This window comes from Dendrobates tinctorius, unplaced genomic scaffold (assembly GCF_039654945.1).
Source record: "Dendrobates tinctorius isolate UK_male_01 unplaced genomic scaffold, ASM3965494v1 ptg000023l, whole genome shotgun sequence".
Lineage (NCBI taxonomy): Eukaryota > Metazoa > Chordata > Amphibia > Anura > Dendrobatidae > Dendrobates > Dendrobates tinctorius.
The window spans coordinates 3786146-3794553 of record NW_027361691.1 but is presented as its reverse complement, the minus strand read 5'-3'; positions in this window follow the sequence as shown (position 1 = coordinate 3794553).

The following is an 8408-nucleotide window of genomic DNA, read 5'->3' as shown; positions in this document are numbered from 1 at the left end:
AGATAAGGAAGATGTGGAGGAACAGACTCAAAAGGATTAATCTGATGAGCGAAATGTATATGTATGGAAATAATATATTCCCCTGGTAAGAAAGACAGCAGGGAGCCTCATGAGCTTAGCACATCAGCAAAAAATCCTCCGATGCCGAGAACTTACTCCCCCCGAGAAACCGGCATTAAGGAACGCAAACTGCAGACGCTGCACAACCTCAGCCAGGACGATTGCCTGCAACAATCACAGCCTGCAACGCTGGCGCTGCTGGGATATCATGGCCGAGTATTCCACATGTGATTTCCATTTACTGCTTATGTGTCAGGATCCCGGCAAACAAAAAACAGAAAGAGATCAGTATTGCAAGACAAAGACTCACAATCATTCATTAGGAAAAAGAACAGCCCTGCAAAATTCTTCTGTTACACAGCTATGATAATCTGAATCTAATGAAAATCTGTCACCAGGTTTTTGCTACCACATCCGACAGAAGCACAATGTAGAGGCAGAGGCCCTGATTCCAGCAATGTATTACTAAAACCAGTTTTATCTGCTGCAGATGTGCCAGAGTTCTCTGACTGCTTGCTGAGCTCTGTACAATCCGCCCACACCACTGATTGGCAGCATCCTGTGTACACTGTGAATTGTATTACACTACAGCAAGCAGCATAGTAAGTAACACATCACTAGTATCACAGTCTGTCAGACAGATTCCCTTTAAATTAAACTTTGCATTAGTCTTCTTTTGTCTTGAATTGAAGACAATGGAAAATGAAAAATAAGTATTCCAGTATGCTTTTGTACATAGGAGCAGTATTATAGTAGTTATATTATTGTACATAGGAGCAGTATTATGGTAGTTGTATTCTTGTACATAGGGGCAGTATGATAGTAGTTATATTCTTGTACATAGGGGCAGTATGATAGTAGTTATATTCTTGTACATAGAGGCAGTATTATAGTAGTTATATTATTGTACATAGGAGCAGTATTATGGTAGTTGTATTCTTGTACATAGAGGCAGTATTATAGTAGTTATATTCTTGTACATAGGGGCAGTATTATAGTAGTTATATTATTGTACATAGGAGCAGTATTATGGTAGTTGTATTCTTGTACATAGGGGCAGTATTATAGTAGTTATATTCTTGTACATAGGGGGCAGTATTATAGTAGTTATATTCTTGTACATATAGGCAGTATTATAGTAGTTATATTATTGTACATAGGAGCAGTATTATGGTAGTTGTATTCTTGTACATAGGGGCAGTATGATAGTAGTTATATTCTTGTACATAGGGGCAGTATGATAGTAGTTATATTCTTGTACATAGAGGCAGTATTATAGTAGTTATATTATTGTACATAGGAGCAGTATTATGGTAGTTGTATTCTTGTACATGGAGGCAGTATTATAGTAGTTATATTCTTGTACATAGGGGCAGTATTATAGTAGTTATATTATTGTACATAGGAGCAGTATTATGGTAGTTGTATTCTTGTACATAGGGGCAGTATTATAGTAGTTGTATTCTTGTACATAGGGGCAGTATTATAGTAGTTATATTCTTGTACATAGGGGGCAGTATTATAGTAGTTATATTCTTGTACATATAGGCAGTATTATAGTAGTTATATTCTTGTACATAGGAGCAGTATTATAGTAGTTATATTCTTGTACATAGGGGCAGTATTATAGTAGTTATATTCTTGTACATAGGGGCAGTATTATAGTAGTTATATACTTGTACATAGGAGCAGTATTATAGTAGTTACATTCTTGTACATAGGAGCAGTATTATAGTAGTTATATTCTTGTACATAGGGGCAGTATTATAGTAGTTACATTCTTGGACGTAGGAGCAGTATTATAGTAGTTATATTCTTGTACATAGGGGGCAGTATTATAGTAGCTATATTCTTGTATATAGGGGGCAGTATTATAGTAGTTATATTCTTGTACATAGGAGCAGTATTATAGTAGTTATATTCTTGTACATAGGGGCAGTATTATAGTAGTTATATACTTGTACATAGGAGCAGTATTATAGTAGTTACATTCTTGTACATAGGAGCAGTATTATAGTAGTTATATTCTTGTACATAGGGGGCAGTATTATAGTAGCTATATTCTTGTATATAGGGGGCAGTATTATAGTAGTTATATTCTTGTACATAGGGAGCAGTATTATAGTAGTTATATCCTAGTACATAGGGGACAGTATTATAGTAGTTATATTCTAGTACATAGGGGACAGTATTATAGTAGTTATATTCTTGTATATAGGGGGCAGTATTATAGTAGTTATATTCTTGTACATAGGGGGCAGTATTATAGTAATTATATTCTTGTATATAGGGGGCAGTATTATAGTAGTTATATTCTTGTACTAGTTATAATCTTGTACATAGGGGCAGTATTATAGTAGTTATATTCTTGTACATAGGGGCAGTATTATAGTAGTTATATACTTGTACATAGGAGCAGTATTATAGTAGTTACATTCTTGTACATAGGAGCAGTATTATAGTAGTTATATTCTTGTACATAGGGGCAGTATTATAGTAGTTATATTCTTGTACATAGGAGCAGTATTATAGTAATTATATTCTTGTACATAGGGGCAGTATTATAGTAGCTATATTCTTGTATATAGGGGGCAGTATTATAGTAGTTATATTCTTGTACATAGGGAGCAGTATTATAGTAGTTATATTCTAGTACATAGGGGACAGTATTATAGTAGTTATATTCTAGTACATAGGGGACAGTATTATAGTAGTTATATTCTTGTATATAGGGGCAGTATTATAGTAGTTATATTCTTGTACATAGGGGGCAGTATTATAGTAATTATATTCTTGTATATAGGGGGCAGTATTATAGTAATTATATTCTTGTACTAGTTATATTCTTGTACATAGGGGGCAGTATTATAGTAGTTATATTCTTGTACATAGGAGCAGTATTATAGTAGTTATATTCTTGTACATAGGGGGCAGTATTATAGTAGCTATATTCTTGTATATAGGGGGCAGTATTATAGTAGTTATATTCTTGTACATAGGGAGCAGTATTATAGTAGTTATATTCTAGTACATAGGGGACAGTATTATAGTAGTTATATTCTAGTACATAGGGGCAGTATTATAGTAGTTATATTCTTGTATATAGGGGGCAGTATTATAGTAGTTATATTCTTGTACATAGGGGGCAGTATTATAGTAATTATATTCTTGTATATAGGGGGCAGTATTATAGTAGTTATATTCTTGTACTAGTTATATTCTTGTACATAGGGGCAGTATTATAGTAGTTATATTCTTGTATATAGGGGGCAGTATTATAGTAGTTATATCCTTGTATATAGGGGGCAGTATTATAGTAATTATATTCTTGTATATAGGTGGCAGTATTATAGTAGTTATATTCTTGTATATAGGGGGCAGTGTCACGGGGTCCTTCTCTGGTATCACACAATCAACAGAGCAAGTGAAGAGTGAACAATTCCAAGACCTTTATTCAGGCAAAAATACGAAAAGGTCCATATTCAGTCCACCACACAAAGGATAAGATAGTCCAGAATAAGAATGCAGTCCAGTATCAGGATAAAATGTCCAGGGAAACGAGATTCCACAACTCTAGCACCAGAGGATAAAAATGGGTCCTTCTCTCTGAAATGCAGCCTTTTCACCATCTTGTCTGTACCGGAACTGACTTGTCCAGCTGCCGTTCTTCCCCCCCACCCCCTTCCTTGTCCAGGGGTAGTCAAACAAGTTGCCTCCCAGAGGAGAACAAAAGGCCTTAGGGATTAATGCACTACAGGGGATCATCAAGAGACAGATACAGTGAGGCTGTAGACTTACAATGTAATAAGAAAAACACTATGAAAATAACTGGAATTGTTAAAAATAGGAATATACAAAAAATGACATCCACATAACATATCACACTATCACAACCTCTCCCCCCCATAATAAGTGAGCACGCTATGAAGTCTACCCAGACCTCTGGCCTGCTCACTTTAGTCCATATTGCTCAGTTATTTATAGTTCCTTGTACAGTGGCAGGGGTAGGTCGGCCTGGGGAGCCTATGGTTCTTCTTGTCGAGACAGTCCATCGGCGTTCTGGTGTTGGCTTCCCCGCTTGTATTGGATGGAGAAGCTGTAGGGTTGTAAGAACAAGCTCCACCGCAGCAATCTTCCATTGTCCCCTGATACGCAATTCAGCCATGTGAGGGGGTTGTGGTCTGTAACAATTGTAAAGTCTCTGCCATACAAGTAGGGCTGCAATTTTTTTAGCACCCATACGATGGCAAGGCACTCCTTTTCAAAAGTGGCATAGGCAACTTCCCGATCCAGTAGTTTCCGACTGGCAAAAGCAACAGGATGTTCTTCTCCGGCGGCGTTCACTTGGCTAAGTACTGCCCCAATCCCAAAGGTGGATGCATCTGTCTGCACGAGGAACCTGCGTTTATAATCCGGGGCAGCCAAGACAGGAGCAGTGACGAGGGCAGTCTTTAACGCTGAAAAGGCATCCTCGCATTCAGGCGTCCATGTAACATTCCTAGGCATGTTCTTGCGGGTCAGGTCGGTTAGGGGCTTGGCCAAGGTGCTGAAGTTAGAAACAAATTTGCGATAGTAACCAGCAGTTCCTAAAAACGCAAGTACCTGCTTTTTAGTCTGGGGTCTACACCAGTTGCTAATGGCTTTCACCTTGGCAGGCTCAGGCCTTAGTGTCCCACCCCCTACTCTATGCCCGAGGTACTGCACCTCAGCCATCCCTATTTGGCACTTATCAGGGCGAATGGTCAGTCCTGCAGTAAGGATACAGTCCAGCACTATGCCCAAGTGTTTAAGATGTTCCTCCCAGGTTGTGTTAAAAATGGCGATGTCGTCTAAGTAAGCACAGGCAAAGTCCTGACATTGTTGTAACAGTCGATCCACCAGTCTCTGGAAAGTAGCGGGGGCAGTTTTCATCCCAAAGGGCATTCCCAGGAACTCATAAAGCCCAAATGGAGTAATGAAGGCTGAGCGCTCCCGAGCGTCCTCCGTTAGGGGTATCTGCCAGTACCCCTTGCTCAAGTCTAACGTGGTCACAAATTGGGCACTGGCCAGACGATCCAATAGATCATCAATCCTGGGCATGGGATAAGCATCACTCTTGGTGGCATCATTTAGTCGTCTGTAATCAAGGCAGAATCGTGTTGTACCATCCTTCTTGGGGACCAGGACGACAGGAGAGGCCCAAGAACTGTGAGATGGCTGAATAACTCCCAGTCGTTTCATCTCCTCCAGTTCGTTCTTTATCATGCCTTGAACAGCCTCTGGAACCCGGTAGGCAGCCTGCTGGATGGGGCGTTGTCCGGGGGTTTCCACATGGTGACTGGTGAGAGTAGTCTTCCCCGGCTTTGAGGAGAAAGCAGCAGCCCTCGGCCTTAGTACGGCGACAATATCGTCATTTTGTATATCCGATAAATGGGAGCCCAGGGGCACTTTCTCCAGTGATCCTCCCGCTTGGGCAACCTGGAGAAGATCTGGGAGATACTCGGCGGCGGCATCACTAGGGGGGTGGCAGACAGCTAGAACAGGCAGAGATCGGTCGTGGTAGTCTTTCAGCATGTTAATGTGGACGGTTTTCTGTCGTCAACCACTAGAGTCCAGGGCAATAACATAGTTAGTGTCATTAATTTTCTTGACAACCTGATAAGGGCCTTCCCACACTGCTTGAAGCTTGTTGGCAGGGGAAGCAGTAATCATGAGCACTTGCTGTCCTTCCATAAATTCCCGGTTCCTGGCATTACGGTCATACCAGGTTTTTTGTCTGGACTGGGCCATTTGCTGATGTTCTTTAGCGAAGGTAGCTAGCTGGGCGAGACGGTCTCTGAGCTCTAGAACATAGGGAACGATGGGCATTCCGGTATCTGAGATGTCTCCCTCCAAATGTTCTTTCAGAAGAGTGAGAGGCCCATGGACCTTCCGGCTAAACAGTAGTTCGAAGGGAGAGAACCCTGTGGACTCTTGGGGAACCTCCCGATAGGCGAAGAGGAGATGTGGCAAGTACTTTTCCCAGTCTTTTTCAACGTCAACAAAAGCCCTCAGCATATTTTTTAGGGTTCCATTAAAGCGTTCACATAGTCCGTTGGTCTGCGGGTGGTATTGGGTGGTGCGAATGGCTCGAACACCACAGGTATGCCATTGGGACTGGACCAGATCTGACATGAACTGAGTGCCTTAATCCGACAATATTTCACTAGGAAACCCTACCCGGGTAAAGATGGGAACAAGGGCCTCGGCTACCTTTACTGCTGTAATACTGGACAGGGCCACAGCTTCAGGATACCTAGTGGCATAATCCACCACGGTCAGGATATATTTTTTCCCTGACCTGCTGGGGTGGGCCAGAGGACCTATGATGTCGACGGCTACACGTTGAAATGGTTCCTCAATTATGGGCAGGGATTGCAGGGGTACCTTATGTCGAGCTCCTGGATGCCGCATTCGCTGGCACACATCACAGGTGCCGCAATAATGGGCTACCGACTGCGAGACGCCCGACCAGTAAAAACTTTGGGTGAGTCTCTTTTCAGTCCTTTTTCTCCCTTGATGCCCAGCCAAGGGGATGTCATGGGCCAGTTGAAGTAGCTGTGCCCTGTACTTCTGAGGGACAATGAGTTGCCTGGTCATTGCGTCAGGGTTGCCCTGGTCACTGCCCTTTGTTACACGATAATACAGTCCGTTTTCTCGAGTGAAGCCATCCCCATTATCTCCCATGTGCCCAGTTTCTGCCTTTCACCTAAGGGCTGCTAAGGTAGTGTCACCCTCTATATATCTCTCCTAAACTCCTCTCTGTCCCAAGAATCTCCCAATGTAGTAGCAGCGAAAGTATTGCTTACCGACTCTGATGCGGTTTGTGGTGGTTGCTCCCCGGTGGGGTCCGGATGACGTAGTGCTTGAAGGGCCTGTAGTCGGGTGACTGCTCCCACAAATTGGCACTGTAACTCCCCAATGTCGTTCTCAAGGAGGATATCTGCAGGAAGTCCTCCCATAACTCCAATCCAACACAGTTTTTCTCCACAACCATAATCCAAACGCACAGAAGCTCGCTGTATATATTTGCGGGCACCGCCCGCCAGGACAATGGGAATTCCCAGACCCTGGTAAATTGCCTCGGGTTGAACCACACGGGGGTCAGCGATAGTCAAGAATGCCCCCGTGTCTCTAAATCCTGACACTTTGCATCCATCAATAAAGACATCCAGCAGGTGGCGTTGCCGTTGCTCTGAGTAGCTAAAGGACAGAGGCCGGAGTCCTTACACTCCAGGAGGGGTATCTATGGTGCCGTGGTCCACTCTGGTCGGGGTGGTGGTAGCTCTTCCTCAGGTGTGGTGGAATGTACAAGATGCACTGGACGAGGTGGGGCTTCGTGGGGCTCCCTCCGAATCCTGGAGGGACAGCCAGACTGCAAATGTCCAGGTTGCCCACACCCATAACACCTCCTCTCTGTGATACCCCCAGGTCATGGTCGGAACTGTTGGGGCCTAGGATTGTGAGGCGTGATTGTCATCAGCTTGCGACTAGGTGGAAGGGCAGATATAATTGGAGGGGGACGGGGCGCGGGATCAGGCCGTGGTTCATTGTCCAGAAGCCTCCTCCATTGCGGCCGGATAGTAAGGGCTTCATCGGCCAGGGCTGCAGCTCTATCCACGGTACACGGCGTGCGCTCCCGGACCCATTCCCGTACCTCTGCAGGGCACTTGGCAAGAAATTGTTCTATAAAGGAACGCCTGTATAACATCTTCCACAGTAAAGGCGTTTTCTGCTTCCAGTCTCTGCCAATCTTCCGTTCAGGAGCCCCACTAACAAACGCATCCAGCTAGAGTGGGGCACCTCCATCACAGCACACTGCTGCTCAAAGTCTTTGAAGAACCCCTCCACATCTCCAGAAGCCTCATCAAATGGCTTAAACTCTGTCCGGGTGATCCGTACAGGCTCCCGGATTGTTGGGGTTACACTCCACATTGCGTTACTCCCTTTTTCAAGCTCCATTGCTTCCTGTCTCCGCTGTGCCCGGCGGGCAGCCTCCTCCTTGTACTCCTGAGAGACGCCGGGGCCCAGAACAGCCATCTCTTCTTCATACCACACCAACCACTGGCTTTTCTGGATGGGGATCCCTGTCTCCAGTGCTCGTCCTTCAGACATCTGGGAGGAGGTGGCTGGGCTAGCGCCCACCAGTAGATCGATTAAGGCCTCTTTAGTCAGTCCCTGATAGTTCAGGCCCAGGTCTCTGGCTCTCTCCTGTAAACTGCATACAGTCCAGTTTCTGTACTCACTCTGTGGGTGGTTCTCCATTGGGTGACGCTCTGTTGATCCCACTGCTGCCACCAGTTGTCACGGGGTCCTTCTCTGGTATCACA